At 40.9% G+C, this 16,169-nt stretch overlaps 1 long non-coding RNA gene across 1 annotated transcript; it reads right to left on the reverse strand.

Annotated features, from left to right (window-relative positions):
- Positions 1 to 5,780: 5,780 nt before the first annotated feature.
- LOC118391652 (uncharacterized) lies at positions 5,781 to 6,125 on the reverse strand. Its single transcript, XR_004827177.1, has 2 exons — positions 6,064 to 6,125; positions 5,781 to 5,899 (listed from the first exon to the last, which is right to left on the reverse strand). It is a non-coding gene; the product is annotated as an uncharacterized LOC118391652 (long non-coding RNA).
- Between the last annotated feature and the right edge of the window lie 10,044 nt (positions 6,126 to 16,169).

A 16,169-nucleotide genomic window follows, 5' to 3' on the forward strand; every position in this document is an offset into this window, starting at 1 on the left:
GTGAACAATGCTGTTGAAGATTCAGCACAGATTATTATAGCAAATGTAAAGATCTCCACAGAGTGGTGACATTTGCATGCTATCTTGAACATACACGCTTTCTGTGATTACATTAGAAGACAAATACAGTCCAATCAAAATGTGTCCATGTCACTTTAGTGACGTACTAAAATCAGATCAAACTTTATTTAAAGTGCATTTCAAGTTTGATGTGATTTTGTCCTATTCTTTAACCTAGATTAATGAGACATGAATCCAACATGTCAGTTATTAATTTGTAGACAAACTGGAATTAAAGCCAGACTAAGTCAGTGGCACAGATGGAACTATCCAATCAGAAGATACATCTCCTTCAAGTGTTGATATTTGGTTGCATTTACAACCAAACACAATTGAATATCCAGTTTGTCTACAAATTAATAATTGTTATGTTTGATTCATGTCTTCATCTCAAACAAATATAAAATATAATATTGTTAAAGAATAGGACTAAATCAAATCAAACTTTAAATGGACTTTAAATAAAGTTTGATTTGATCTAGTCCTATTCTTTAACATAGATCTTTGGTTGAGAAGGAGATGTGAATCCAACATATTGATTATTAAGTTGTAGATTATTTGTCATTTGCAATGACTTCAATAGCAATAGTGAATATATTTAGTTTTTCAGTAGAGATCGCTCAATAATTATTCTCAGGATAGCACATGTATTCAATGACAAATATCAAAGCTCAGTGGTTGGCTTGGCTAAAATCCTGGATCTGAGACCAAAGGGATAGCTGTAGATCAAAACTCTCCAGTATGAGATGCTGCACAAACTTCTTCTTTTTCTGATAGTGGATATAACGTTGAAAATCTCATATTGTTTCAAACATACAAATTCAACATATTTTATACAAGGTTTGTTTATGTAAAAATCGGTTACCATGATGACATAATCCTGTGGTTGAACTTTCACCCTCAAAACAACAACTTTTTTCAAATCCAATCTGTTTTCCACAAGGATTCCCCCTCAGAATACGTTGACAAATTACGTTGAGACAACGTTGATTCAACCAGTTTGTACCCAGTGGCGTGTTTTCATCAAATTACTTGTTGCAGGTAAATGGCTGTGTGTGCACATACAAATAACTGTTGCAGTTAATTTCCCGTGTACCAAATAACAAATACTAGTTAAAAGGGTTTACATCGCATTTTCAGCTCTACTGATGGTTTGGGACTTAAAATGTTGCGTTATATATAGCAAATATGTCCACTCTGGTCTTGGTACATAGCCAACAGCTCGAACTCGCAGATACAGTGCGGGTATAGCCTACATGATTATGGGATAATAAGGATGACAGAACCACGTAAATCTGAATTTTGAATTTCGTGGTCATACATTGAGATTCGTGGTTGTAAGGACAATTTGGAAATGTGTCATTTAATTTCGTAAACTTGTACCATGATGTGTGAAATATTTAACTATGGTCCCAAACGTGTAACTAGACACTTGAATATATTCAATAAGATATGCAAGCACATTTCAGAATTATTACTAAAACATTTACGACTATGGATACTCCGCTGTGAATCAAAAATACATGTGCAGATTTTTTTCTGAGCAGCTCAGGGTTCTGTCACTGTTGTCACATTACCAAGAGATTCATAAACTTGTAGAAAGTTTTGTAAGTTTGTAGAAAGTGATTTGCAAATCTCAGGAAGTAACTTGAAGGGGAGAAGAAAAGTTATTTATACAAAGTAAAGACGTTACTGTCACGTCCTGACCTTAGTTCCTTTTTTATGTCAATACTTTGGTTTGGTCAGGGCCTGAGCTGGGGTGGGCATTCTGTTTTGTTCTATGTTTTGTATTTCTGTGTTTGGCCTGGTATGGTTCCCAATCAGAGGCAGCTGTCCATCGTTGTCTCTGATTGAGAACCATACTTAGGTAGCCTGTTCCCACCTGTGGTTGTGGGTAGTTGTTTCCTATTTTGTGTTTGTACCCTCCTTTCAGAAAAGCTGATCATGACCCCATTTTGTTCCTCCCTTCCTATAGGCAGAAACTCAAATAGGTTCACCGCCATCCATCATTCCTTCAATTCTGACCAGTTTCCCAGTCCCTGACGATGAAAAATAAAAATATATTCTCGGGGAGATGAGAGGTGTTGGGTTTGCGCCAGACATAGAGTTTTCCTTGATGGCCAAAAAGCTACATTTTAGTCTCATCTGACCAGAGTACCTACTTCCATATGTTTGGGGAGTCTCCCACATGCCTTTTGGCAAACACCAAATGTGTTTGCTTATTTTTTTCTTTAATCAATGTTTTTTTTATGGTCACTCTTCTGTAAAGCCCAGCTCTGTGGAGTGTATGGCTTAAAGTGGTCCTATGGACAGATACTCCAATCTCCACTGTGGAGCTTTGCAGCTTCTTCAGGGTTATCTTTGGTCTCTTTGTTGCCTCTCTGGTTAATGCCCTCCTTGCCTGGTCCGTGAGTTTTGGTGGGCAGCCCTCTCTTGGCAGGTTTTTTGTTGTGCCATATTCTTTCTATTTTTTAATAATGGATTTAATGGTGCTCCTTGGGATGTTCAAAGTTTCAGATATTTTTATATAACCAAATGCTGATCTGTACTAATCCACAACTTTGTCCCTGACCTGCTGGAGAGCTCCTTGGTCTTCATGGTGCCGCTTGCTTGGTGGTGCCCTTAGTGGTGTTGCAGACTCTGGGGCCTTTCAGAACAGGTGTATATATACTGAGATCATGTGACAAATCATGTGACACTTAGATTGCACACAAGTGTACTTTATTTAACTAATTCTGTGACTTCTGAAGGTAATTGGTTGCAGCAGACCTTATTTGGGGGCTTTATAGCATAGGGGGTGAATATACATGCATGCACCACTTTTTATTTTTAAACAAGTTATTTTTTTTTTAAATAATTTCACCAATTTGGACTATTTTGTGTATGTCCATTACATGAAATAAAAATCCTGTTAAATTACAGGTTGTAATGCAACAAAATAAGAAAAGCACCAAGGGGGATGAATACTTTTCCAAGGCACTGTATCACCTCTACCTTACACCCTAGACCCACTTCAATTTGCTACCACCCCAATAGATCCAGAGACGATGCAATCGCCATCGCACTGCCCTATCCCATCTGGACAAAAGGAATACCTATGTTAGAATGCTGTTAATTGACTATAGCTCAGCATTCAACACCATAGTACCCTCCAAGCTCATCATTAATCTTGAGGCCCTGGGTCTCAACCCCGCCCTGTGCATCTGGGTCCTGGATTTCCTGATGGGCCGCCCCCAGGTGGTGAAGGTAGGAAACAACACCTCCATTTTGCTGATCCTTAACACTTGGGCTCCACAAGGATGCGTCCTCATCCCTCTCCTGTACTCCCTGTTCACCCATGACTGCATGACTGCATGACTGCATGGCCACACACAACTCCAACTCAATCATCAAGATTGCAGACAGCACAACAGTAATTGGCCTGACTACCAGCAATGACGAGACAGCCTATAGGGAGGAGGTGAGGGCCCCGGGAGTGTGGTGCCAGTAAAATGATCTCTCACCCAACATCAACAAACAAAGGAGCTGATCGTGGACTTCAGGAAACAGCAGAGGGACCAACCCCCTATCCACATCGATGGAACCGCAGTGGACAAGGTGGAAAGCTTCAAGTTCCTCTGCGTACACACCACTGACAAACTGAAATGGTTCACTCACAGACAGTGTGGTGAAGAAGGCTCAACACCTTAGGAGGCTAAAGAAATTTGGCTTGGCACCTAAAACCTTGACAAAATTTCACAGATACACAATTGAGAGCATCCTGTCCTGTATTACCACCTGGTACGGCATTTACACCACCCGCAACCGCAGGGCTCTCCAGAGGGTAGTTCGGTCTGCCCAACGCATCACCAGGGGAAACTACCTACCCTGCATGAACCCTACATCACCCAATTTTCACAGAAAGGCCAAAAAGATCAAGGATAACAACCAGCCGAGCCACTGCCTGTTCACCCTGCTATCATCAAGAAGCCGACATCAGTACAGGTGCATCAAAGCTGGGACCGAGAGACTTAAAAACAGCTTCTACCTCAAGGCCATCAGACTGTTAAATAGCCATCACATTAGAGGCCCAACATACTTAGACTTGAATTCACTGGCCACTTTAATAATGGAACACTAGTCACTTATATAATGTTTATGTTTTTTGCATTACTCATCTCATATGTACAGCATATAGTGTATTCTATTTCCTAGTCTATGCCGCTCTGACATTGCTCGCCCAAATATTTATATATTCTTAAATCCATTCCTTTACTTTGGATTTGTTTGTGTTGTGTGTATTGTTGTGAAATTGTTAGATATTACTGGTTAGATATTAATGCACTGTTGGAGCTAGAAACACAAGCATTTCGCTACATCCGCAATACCATCTGCTAAACACGTATTTGTGACTTAATTTGATTTGATTTTAATTTGAAGTTTTTGTTCAATTTAGACCACAGTTAGTTGAATGAGGTTTTAGTGAAGTGCTGGAACAAAAACCTGTACACTGCTGTGTAAAACATATGGCTGCCATGACTTCAATTGACTAAATGCAAGTACCATTTTATTTAGTTAATCTATGCAGGTTTGTTATTTGATTTCCAGGAGCCTGGTGGAGATATATACAACCGTACTCCAATGCAGGAGTCCTGCAAGACATTTCCATGCATCCAGGTTAAGGCCTGCTACCAGCAGAAACATGGAGCACTCAATGTCATAAATTTCATGCATATTTTTTAAATATATATAATTCTCCACTCATAAGAGGAGTGGAGAAGCCCTATACATCATAAACCTGTCTACCCCTGGAGTAACCTGTCAAAGAGACTCATTAGAGGGTTTGGCAGGAGGCCATGGGCCAATGGGAAGATTCAAATTGAACCACAGAGTAAGGCTGTTTATAAACCAAAATTCATGAAACACATGTCCAACACAGCTGTTTGGTCAGGAAATACACCGTTTTACGTTTTTAATTGGTTGAAGGATAGTCTTTGCAACTTTTCTGATGGACAGCACAACTCAAGCCTCTCCCCCAACACACTCCTCTCTTTGAATGCCATTGAGGTACTGTATATTTTACGCATCCCTAATTCAAGCCCAGGTTGGCGTGAGGAGGGGGACGGAAGCAACGCTGTTACATAAACCTCCTTCACTATGGCTGTCTGTCTGTGTGATGACATACAGCATATTATCCAGGGCCACTGGTTGGATTGGATTTAATGTACTGACTCCAAAACTCATGCTATCTCTTCCAGACAAGTCACCCAGACAAACTAACACGTGTCCATCCCCCTATCCCCAGGTGAGTCTGCTGGGCCATGGAACTCTAGAGCTGCACATAAAAAAAACTGCCACCCTGTTGTCAGCTATCAGCAGACAGTTCCCTGAGGAAGGATGCAACTAGAGTATCAAGGCTTTTCAAAGGCCAAATTTGGAGGATAATCACCAAACACAAAGTTTTGTAATAACTACTCATGTTCGTTTTATAAAAGTTGTTACAAAATAGCCAGTTTTTCACATGTTCACTAACTAGTATTGTAACTTAAACATCAAACAACATGCAGACTTCCATTTGTATTGAATATAAGTATATAAGACATCACACAGCTGTGCCAACTAAAATATATATACCACACTAGCCTGAAGAATAGGACAAATAGACAAGTGAATATAAGTCCGTTATTGTTACTGTGGCAGTTTGTATGAATGAGTGACTACATAAAATACACGTTAACATGTTAAATGTCTACGAGACAGAGATAAGGAGACTCTCGCTTTAATTGTCAGGTAAAGTAACAGTCAGGCAGCTGGAAGTAGATGTATTACCATCCAGACCCATGTCACAGCATGCAGAGGCCTGATGGGAAGATGACAATATATACATTATGTACCCTTCATCACCAAAGCCGTGTTACCATTTACTGCACATGTTGCTGAACAATTCAACCATTTTGTTAGTGTCATTGATATAAATGGGCAATTCATATACAATATCCAGTTCATAAGCATTGACTGTAATACCTCTAGGGTCCTGTGGTTGTCTGGCAGCATTCTGCTTTCTAGTGATCTTACTCCTTCTCCTTCTCCTTCTGAAATGCAATAACAACAAAACATGAATAATAAAGATGCCTAGTCAGTCAGTAACTAACTAAACAGTAATGTAAATGTAAACAAGCCTTTTCAACCAAATTATACCAAAACAATACAGCCTATTTGCAGGAGGGGCCTATTTCTTGTCAACTTTTTCAATCAATAAACAGGCAGTGGAACAAAGTAGTTTGACAAAAACTGTCCAATAGTCAGTAACAACTGTTTGAAATATAGCTAGCAAATATATTGCTTTTCTTTTCTAGAAACCGAACATTATTAGCTGGAGTGATGATGGTGGGAGTTAACCCCCCAGCAGTTTCGATTTAGCTAATGTTAGCTAGCTACATGTTGACAGCTAACAACTTTATTAAACATATGGTTAACTAGCAAATATATTAGTTTCCCCAAATAGCAACATTGTGTTTGACCGCTGACTTAGTCTGAATTTAATTCCAGTTTGTCTACAATTTAATAATTGATATGTTGGATTCACATCTCCATCTCCATTTATTTAACTAGGCAAGTCAGTTAAGAACACATTCTTATTTACAATGTCGGCCTACTGGGGGAACAGTGGGTTAACTGCCTTGTTCGGGGGCAGAACAACATATTTTTACCTTGCCAGTTTGGGGATTCGACCCAGCACCCTTTCGTTACTGGCCCAAAGCTCTAACCACTAGGCTACCTGCCACCCCCTAACAATAGCTGTTGATGACTTTGCAAATTCCAAAAAGCCCTAAATAGTATCATTGATGATATATGACTTATAAAGTATGGTTACATTTCATTTGTTCGGTTATTAAACCTTTCCTTTGGAATGACTTGGATAGTAACAGTGAATCTATTTAGTTATTAAGAGATCTCTCAAGACTCATTCTCACGATAGCACATTGGTAGTAGTCAGGAAACAACATCAAAGCTAAGTAGGGCTTGGTGAAAACCTGGATCGGAGCCCAAATGGATACTGTAGATCAGGGGTGTCAAACTCAAATACCCAGTGGGCCAAAATGTAAAACCTGAACAAAGTCACGGGCCAACATTGAACAAATTAACCTTTTAATATGGACCCAAACAAGTTTTGCTTTAACATTGAATATGGAACAAGCATCGCTTATTACTATACAATATATAATTTAATAGTGGAGACATGGAAAATCAAATTTCAAATGAAAAAACACATCAATGGCATTCATTTATTAAATAAATAAAATTTAAATAAAAATTGTATGCCTCTTTTCTATTTGCAGCCTTCTGATTTAAATACCAAAATAAACTTTTTCCACTGGTTAATAATTTTACAAATAAAATGATAATAAATCAATCAACCATTCAAGCCCATGCCTTGTAGCAAGAATAAGTGCATAAAGAAAACATTAATTATTGCACACTGGTCTAATCTGATGTGCCCAAGCCAGATACCTGGCATCTCTTCTTGGATGCTAGTTCATCAATGTCTGGGCTCAAGCTCTGAGCTGAAGAAATCCTCAGTATCGAGCGAAGATGTTCATCAGTCAGACGTCTCCTGTGAGTTGTTTTGGTCATCTTCATCGAGGAGAAAAGTTGCTCGCATAGATAAGTGCTGCCGAACATGGAGAGCATCTGAGCAGCTTGGGTGCGGAGCTGAGGCATTGTGTCAGGGATGAACCGTGGAAACTGTGGGCGCCCACAGCATCATACTTTGACTTCAGCGTGTCGTTGCACTGGAGTTCAATCAGCTCCATTTGGATGTTGGTTGGTGCATTTTCCACATCAACTGCGAAGGGATTACTAAGCAGTTCAAACTTGCATTTCTGGGCATCGAAGTCGGCAAATCGCCGGCTAAACTCAGCGGCGAGAACACTGAGTTTTTCAGCAAACGGTGCGCATGGGAACACGGCGGTAGAGATCTGCGCTTTTATGGATTGGCAGCTGGGAAAATGGCAAGGGTTTCCTTGCAGCATCTGATTCTCCCACAGGCACAGTTTAGTTTTGAAGGCCCTCACTGCAGCGTACATGTCTGTGATGATGCGCCCCCGCCCCTGAAGCTGCAGGTTCAGCGCATCGAGATGGCTCGAGATGTCACAGAGAAAGGCCAGCTCACACAGGAACTTTTGCTCCCGGAGCTCTGCTGTATCCTTCCCTTTGGTTTCCAGGAATTGACATATTTCCTCACGCAGCTCGAAACATCTGTTCAGTACTTTTCCTCTGCTTAGCCATCTCACCTCTGTGTGATACGGCACGTCTGCGTATCCCGAACCACACTCCTCCAGAAAAGATTTAAACTGGCGGTGATTTAGACCTTTGGCTCTTATAAAGTTAACTACCTGTGTTACTGTGGTCATAATATAATAATATAATAATAATAATACATAACATGTTCCATCTTTAGGGCTTTGGCACACAGTGCTTCCTGATGTATGATGCAGTGGTAAACAGTTAGCTCACCTGCACAGTTCTCTTCCCGCATCTCCTCCCGAACCATGCCCACCAGTCCACTCTTTTTACCGCACATCGCTGGCGCACCATCTGTCGTTAATCCAACGAGTTTATCCCACGGCAGCTTTATTTCAGTTACACATTTGGAAACCTCCTCAAAGATTTCCTTTCCTGTGGTTGTGCCATGCATTGATTTGAATCCTAATAGCTCCTCCGTAACACACAGATTTGAGTCCACTCCACGGATGAAGATTGACAGCTGAGCAGTATCAGATGCGTCGCAGCTCTCATCCACAGCGAGGGAGAACGCAACAAAATCTTTTCCCTTTTCCATCAGCTGGTCATACAGATTGGTGGCAAGATCACATGTGCGATCAGCTACTGTGTTCCTGCTCAGGCTCACGTTTGAAAATGCTTGTTTTTTCTCTGGGCATACGAGGTCACAAACCTTCATCATGCACTTTTTCATGAACTCTCCCTCATTAAAGGGCCGGGCTGATTTTGCGATCTCTGCTGCCACTATATAACTAGCCTTTACAGCAGCCTCGCTTTGTGATGTGGCTTTTTTAAACATATTCTGTTGTGAAACCAAACTTCTTTTCATCTCCTCTACTTTCTGGCTCCTTTGAGTCATGTCCAGGTCCTTGTATTTGTCATGGTGTTTAGTTTCATAGTGTCGTCTAATATTGTACTCCTTACTTACAGCCATGTTGACTCCACAAACAAGACAAACAGGTTTGTCTTTTACATATGTAAACAGATATTCTGCCTCCCACTTGTCCAGAAAGCTCCTGTTTTCTGCCTTTCTTTTCGCCATTTTTGGGAAGGGTTAGCTCGCTGACAGTTGTAGCGTCTATGTTGCTATGACTACTGTCACAGAGGAGAGAGCGTTTCTGGGTCCTGTCCTGATTGGCGCGCGAAAACAGCAGAGCATTATGGGATTCGTAGTATTAGTGGTGAATGCGCTGTATAATACCGGCGGGCCAGCTCTAGTAGTAATTTGGTATTGTCTCGCGGGCCAAATATAATTACCCCGCGGGCCAAATTTGGCCCACGGGCCAGAGTTTGACACCCATGCTGTAGATAGACTCTAGAGTAGGAGGTGCTGCCCAGCCTGTTTTTTTCTGATAGTGGATATACCATTGAATATCTGACGTTGTATGAAAGGTACAAATGCAAAATAGACAAACCTTGTATAAGCGATGTTGAAAATTGGTTACCATGATGACATAATTCTGTGGTACGTGAATTACTTTTTGCAAATCCAGGGTATTTTCCACAGATTCTATGTGACAATATGATGACAAATGAGGTTGAAACAACATTGATTCAGTTTGTACCCAGTGAGTGGATCTTAGCTATGTTTCCATTAACTTGTCCAGTGATTTTTTCCCCCAACATTTTAGAAAGATGGAATAGAAAAATATGTCAAAATTGTCTGCTGGAGTGCGTTTCAACGTAACTATCTTGTGTCGATTAAACAGCAGGACGTAATGACGTCACACAGAGAAAAAAAAACGATATATTTTTTGCAAAAACCTACAGTGTTGAATAATAATGTTGTGGTTGAAGTGCTTCCATTACCCATTTATGCAGAATGCGCTTTAAGAAATGGTTGAGACTGTTTCATGTGTCAGGCCCACGAAGCCGGCATGGATAGAATGCAATCATTTACTAACATTTGCCATATTCTAATTATTCTCATATGTCAACGTATCGCTACGGTCTGTGCCACGGTGAAACTTGCACTCCTGTAGATCTGAAGTAATTTTGCAAGTAGGACGCATTTAGAATAAAATGTGGAGTGGAGCTTTATAGTTACGTGATGACTTCAAATGCCCCCGTGTACCTTAAATTATTCAGCAATCATCATGTATTCGAACAACAGCGTTTCCATCATCATTTGTCACAATAATAAAGTTAGACAAAAGAAAAATCCAGCCCTGTCGAACAGATAAAATGTTGTCTATCTTTAAAAAAATGTCTTCTATATCTGCCGTTTCCATTACATGTGGGGATGATTTTGAGACATTGCTTTTGTAAAAATAAAAAAAAACCCGACTGTTTTGTCTTTGGAAGAACCATCATGTCCAGGTACATTTTCAGTCACGTGGTTCTCACACTGCGATTTGGAAAAAGCATGCACAGTTTATGCTTCGATCACACCGACAGAGTCATTCCATTTTGGTACGCCAGAATTACATTCATTTCCAATGAAACACTGCGTTTGCCTTGAAGCATTGTGTCGCAGAGGCAGTTGCAGTGCGTTCAGTGTTGTGCATACGTTGGACAATGTGTTACAATTACAATAGCTACGTTTGAATGACTTAAGAACCTCAAACCAACTATACATTGTAGAAATTCATATACAAATTGCAAGCGAAAACCAAAAGGTTGTCTCATTTACATTGTGTAATCTAACTAGCCCCACAGATAGGCTTTCCAAAGTCAACTTTGCCATGGTTGCACACCAGCCACCTAAAGCTAATTGGCAAAATCATTTGGCTAACTCTTCCCACCTGTGAACACACAGACTCCCACATCAAACTACACCCAAGAAATGAACCTAGGTTTGAATTCAGTCATGAATTTCTTAAAGGTGCAATATGCAAAAAAGATGCAAAAACAAAAACCTAAGAACAGGAAGCTTAGAACAGATCTACAGCTTCTTAGACTTGTTTTCAATGAGAATGATAGATCTATAACTCACCTTTCTTTTTGAATTTGGTCTTCGTCAAATCATCGGGAAGTTCCGTTGCCCTTTAACTCTTTGAGTCCCACCGTCACTCCTGCATGATTTATGGTTTCTAACCCCTTTTAAATGGTCTGCTCAAGCTACAAACTGCTGGGTTGTTGCATTGGATTTGTGTGTTTCTTCCTGAGGCAACTTAAAGACACAGAACCTGGTTAGTGGTAAGACTGTTTCAAGTGATCTAGATAGGTGAGAGACTGGTTGTGTACTTTTACGCCAGAGTGAATGTACAAACGCTTGTGACATGCGAACACGCAAAAAAAGACACCCATACTAAAACAACCCCCAAGACAACTCTAGTTTGGTGTCAGTCATAGTCAGTCCCATTAAATCCCCCAGTGAAAAATCGGAAATGCAATGCCCTCGTATTTAGCCTCACATTGAAGTCGGTTTCTATTTTCAGGGCTACAAGTAGAAGACAAAACAGTTTGACAAACAGTTTCATGAGCTTCATTGACAAAGCAAAAACCTGATCGAAAATGTATTTATAAGAATGCTGTACGTACATACATTGTTGGCTCAGTGTGAAATGGATATCCCACTAGTCAGTGACATCTGTGTGGAGTATGTGACAGCAACTATGTGAGCTTACTACAGTGTTATAGACACTGTGTCCTGGGATTTCCTATGATCTTCCATGAAGAACCCCTTTTTACCATTCGGACATCAGATTTGCCACCAATGCTCCTTATAGGACATCACTGCACTCTATGCTCCTCTGTAAACTGGTCATATGTAACGGTCTTCTTCCTCCTCTGACGAGGAGCAGTAGGAAGGATCGGAGGACCAATGCGCAGCGTGGTAAGTGTTGATGATACTTTTAATAGAACACAGAGAAATACAAAATAACAACGTGAAATAACAAAAACCCAGACAGTTCCGTCTGGAACACACAGACACAGAAAATAATCACCCACAACTCAAGGGTGAAAACAGGCTGCCTAAGTATGGTTCTCAATCAGGGACAACGATTGACAGCTGCCTCTGATTGAGAACCATACCAGGCCAAACACAGAAATACCAAATCATAGAAAAATGAACATAGACAACCCACCCGACTCACGCCCTAACCCTACTAAAACAAAGACATAACAAAAGAACTAAGGTCAGAATGTGACATCATCTCTGTATACCCGTCGCAAGACCTACTGGTTTAAGCTTATTTATAAAACCCGCTTAGGCCTTACTCCCCCTATCTGAGATACATAAACTGCAGCCCTCATCCTCCACATACAACACCCATTCTGCCAGTCACATTCTGTTAAAGGTCCCCAAAGCACACACATCCCCGGGTCGCTCCTCTTTTCAGTTCGCTGCAGCTGCCGACTGCAACGAGCTGCAACAAACACTCAAACTGACAGTTTTATCTCCATCGCTTGACTCAAAGACTCAATCATGGACACTCTTACGGACAGTTGTGGCTGCTTTGTGTGATGTCTTGTTGTCTCTTGCTATCAATCAAATGTCAATAAAATGTAGTTATAAAGCCCTTCTTACATCAGCCGATGGCACAAAGTGCTGTACAGAAACCCAGCCTAAAACACAAACAGCAAGCAATGCAGGTGTAGAAGCACGGTGGCTAAGAAAAACTCAATAGAAAGGCCAAAACCTACGAAGAAACCTAGAGAGGAACCAGGCTATGTGGGGTGGCCGGTTCCTCTTCTGGCTGTGCCAGGTGGAGATTATAAAAGAACATGGCCAAGATGTTCAAATGTTCATAGATGACCAGCAGGGTCAAATAATAATAATCACAGTGGTTTTCAAGGGTGCAACAGGTCAGCACCTCAGGATTAAATGTCAGTTGGCTTTTTATAGCCAATCATTTAGAGTCTCTCTACCGCTTCTGCTGTCTCTAGAGAGTTGAAAACAGCAGGTCTGGGACAGGTAGCACATCTGGTGAACAGGTCAGGGTTCCCTAGCCGCAGGCAGAACAGTTGAAACTGGAGCAGCAGCACGACCAGGTGGACTGGGGACAGCAAGGAGTCATCAGGCCAGGTAGTCCTAAGGCATGGTCCTAGGGCTCAGGTCCTCAGAGAGAAAGAAAGAAAGAAAGAAAGAAAGAAAGAAAGAAAGAAAGAAAGAAAGAAAGAAAGAAAGAAAGAAAGAAAGAAAGAGTGAGAATTGACCACTTAAATTCACACAGGAAGATCTCCCCAGACTGACACCCCCGAAACAAATTTTGCAGCATAAATACTGAGGGGACTCCAGACACCCGGACAGGAAGAGCCAAACAGGCAGGATGACTCACCCACTTTGCCAAAGCACAGCCCCCACAAGTGATGCATATCTCTCCTAGGGATGGCATGGAAAACCCAAGGCACCAGTAAGCCAGTGACTCAGCCCACTTGATAATAGGGATGGCATGGAAAGGCACCAGTAAGCCAGTGACTCAGCCCTTGTAATAGGGTTAGAGGCAGAGAATCCCAGTGGAGAAAGGGGAACCGGCCAGGCAGAGACAGCAAGGGCAGTTCGTTGCTCCAGTACCTTTCCGTTCACCTCCACACTCCTGGGCCAGACTACACTCAATCGTAGGACCTACTGAAGAGATGTGTCTTCAATAAAGACTTAAAGGTTGAGACCGAGTCTGCGTCTCTCACATGGATAGGCAGACCATTCCATAGAAATGGAGCTCTATAGGAGAAAGCCCTGCCTCCAGCTGTTTGCTTAGAAATTCTAGGGACAGTAAGGAGGCCTGCGTCTTGTGACCGTAGCGTACGTGTAGGTATGTACGGCAGGACCAAATCAGAGAGACAGGTAGGAGCAAGCCCATGTAATGCTTTGTAGGTTAGCAGTAAAACCTTGAAATCAGCCCTTGCTTTAACAGGAAGCCAGTGTAGAGAGGCTAGCACTGGATTAATATGATCAAATGTTTTGGTTCTAGTCAAGATTCTAGCAGCCGTATTTAGCACTAACTGAATTTTATTTATTGCTTTATCCGGAAAGTAGAGCATTGCAGTAGTCTAACCTAGAAGTGACAAAAGGATGGATTAATTTTTCTGCAGCATTTTGGACAGAAAGTTTCTGATTTTTGCAATGTTATGTAGAGGGAAAAAAGCTGTCCTTGAAACACTCTTGATATGTTCATCAAAAGAGAGATCAGGGTCCAGAGTAACGCAGAGGTCCTTCACAGTTTAATTTGAGACGACTGTACAACCATCAAGATGAATTGTCAGATTCAACAGAAGATCTCTTTGTTTCTTGGGACAGGCATCTCTGTTTTGTCCAAGTTTAAAAGTAGAACATTTGCCACAATCCACTTCCTTATGTCTGAAACCCAGGCTTCCATGGAGAACAATTTTGGGGCTTCACCATGTTTCATCGAAATGTACAGCGTACAGTGTGTCATCCGCATAGCAGTGAAAGTTAACATTATGTTTCAGAATTACACCACAAAGAGGTAAAATATATAGTGAAAACAATAGTGGCCCTAAAACAGAGCCTTGAGGAACACTGAAATTTACATTTGATTTGTCAGAGGACAAACCATCCACAGAGACAAACTGATATCTTTCCGACAGATAAGATCTAAACCAGGCCAGAACTTGTCTGTGTAGACCAATTTGGGTTTCCAATCTCTCCAAAAGAATGTGGTGATCGATGGTATCAAAAGCAGCACTAAGGTCTAGGAGCACGAGGACAAATGCTGAGCCTCGGTCTGACGCCATTAAAAGGTAATTTACCACTTTCACAAGTGCAGTCTCAGTGCTATGACGGGGTCTAAAACCAGACTGAAGCGTTTCGTATACATTGTTGGTCTTCAGGAAGGCAGTAACAGCTTTTTCATTTTTTTTGAGAGGAATGGGAGATTCGATATAGGCCGATAGTTTTTTATATTTTCTGGGTCAAGGTTTGGCTTTTTCAAGAGAGGCTTTATTACTGCCACTTTTAGTAAGTTTGGTACACTTCCGGTGGATAGAGAGCCGTTTATTACATGCAACATAAGGCCATCATATGACTGTCTAGTAGCAAGGGAGACAGTCTGTTCTATACATAATTTGTACTAGAAACAAAAGAACAAAGGTTGATTGCAATTAGTTCACTGATAAGTAGCCTACTGGATACCTACTTTCTGCCTGTACGTTATAGCCTAACAAGGGGAAGACGCAATTTGGTGGCCATATGCATACGATCGCTCACTCAATCACTCACACAATTTAATCACATTAGTGCTACATATTATCTAATTAACACCTTGGGTGTACATAACAACAGTTGTCCTCTTCGCTCATCTTTAAGTGTCTGGAACATTTGCTTATAATGGAACGTGCGGCCTGCAGTGGCCACAACTCTAGCCTGCTCATTTCTGGGAGATACAGTAGATGGGTTGTTCCACGAAATGAGCACCTTTTGGGAAGTGTAACTTGGTGAACAAAAAACGTATGAATTAACCTAATTTTAACATGCTGTCATTTTCAACTGACTAAAAAAATCTATGTCTATCTAATGGTAACAAGGTTGACATGTTATGCTCGACCCACTCAGTTTTCTACCACAAATCACCAGTAAATGCCCAAAGAGTGTAGAACCAGCTCATCTGCTTTTACATTATGATTTCACCATTAGATGTTCAATGTTTCTTTCGAAAAATTTTTTTTTTAAAGGAATAGTTTCACCATATTACGAGAGTTCAGCTCACATAACAGGTTTGACCTTAAAATAAGGGACTGTTTTATTTTTTAAAAATGAATCCCTAATAACAATAATCTTCAGAAAAGTATTTGTCAAAGCAATAAAATGATTAGGGCATTACACAATGATGGTAAAAACTTGTGAGACATTTTCGGGTTAAAATCTTCCTCGAAGTCACAGAGTGCACAGACGGATGTCAAAATTGTTTATTTTTAGAATTCTATGTTTTCCATGTGTTCTA

This window comes from Oncorhynchus keta, chromosome 12 (assembly GCF_023373465.1).
Source record: "Oncorhynchus keta strain PuntledgeMale-10-30-2019 chromosome 12, Oket_V2, whole genome shotgun sequence".
Lineage (NCBI taxonomy): Eukaryota > Metazoa > Chordata > Actinopteri > Salmoniformes > Salmonidae > Oncorhynchus > Oncorhynchus keta.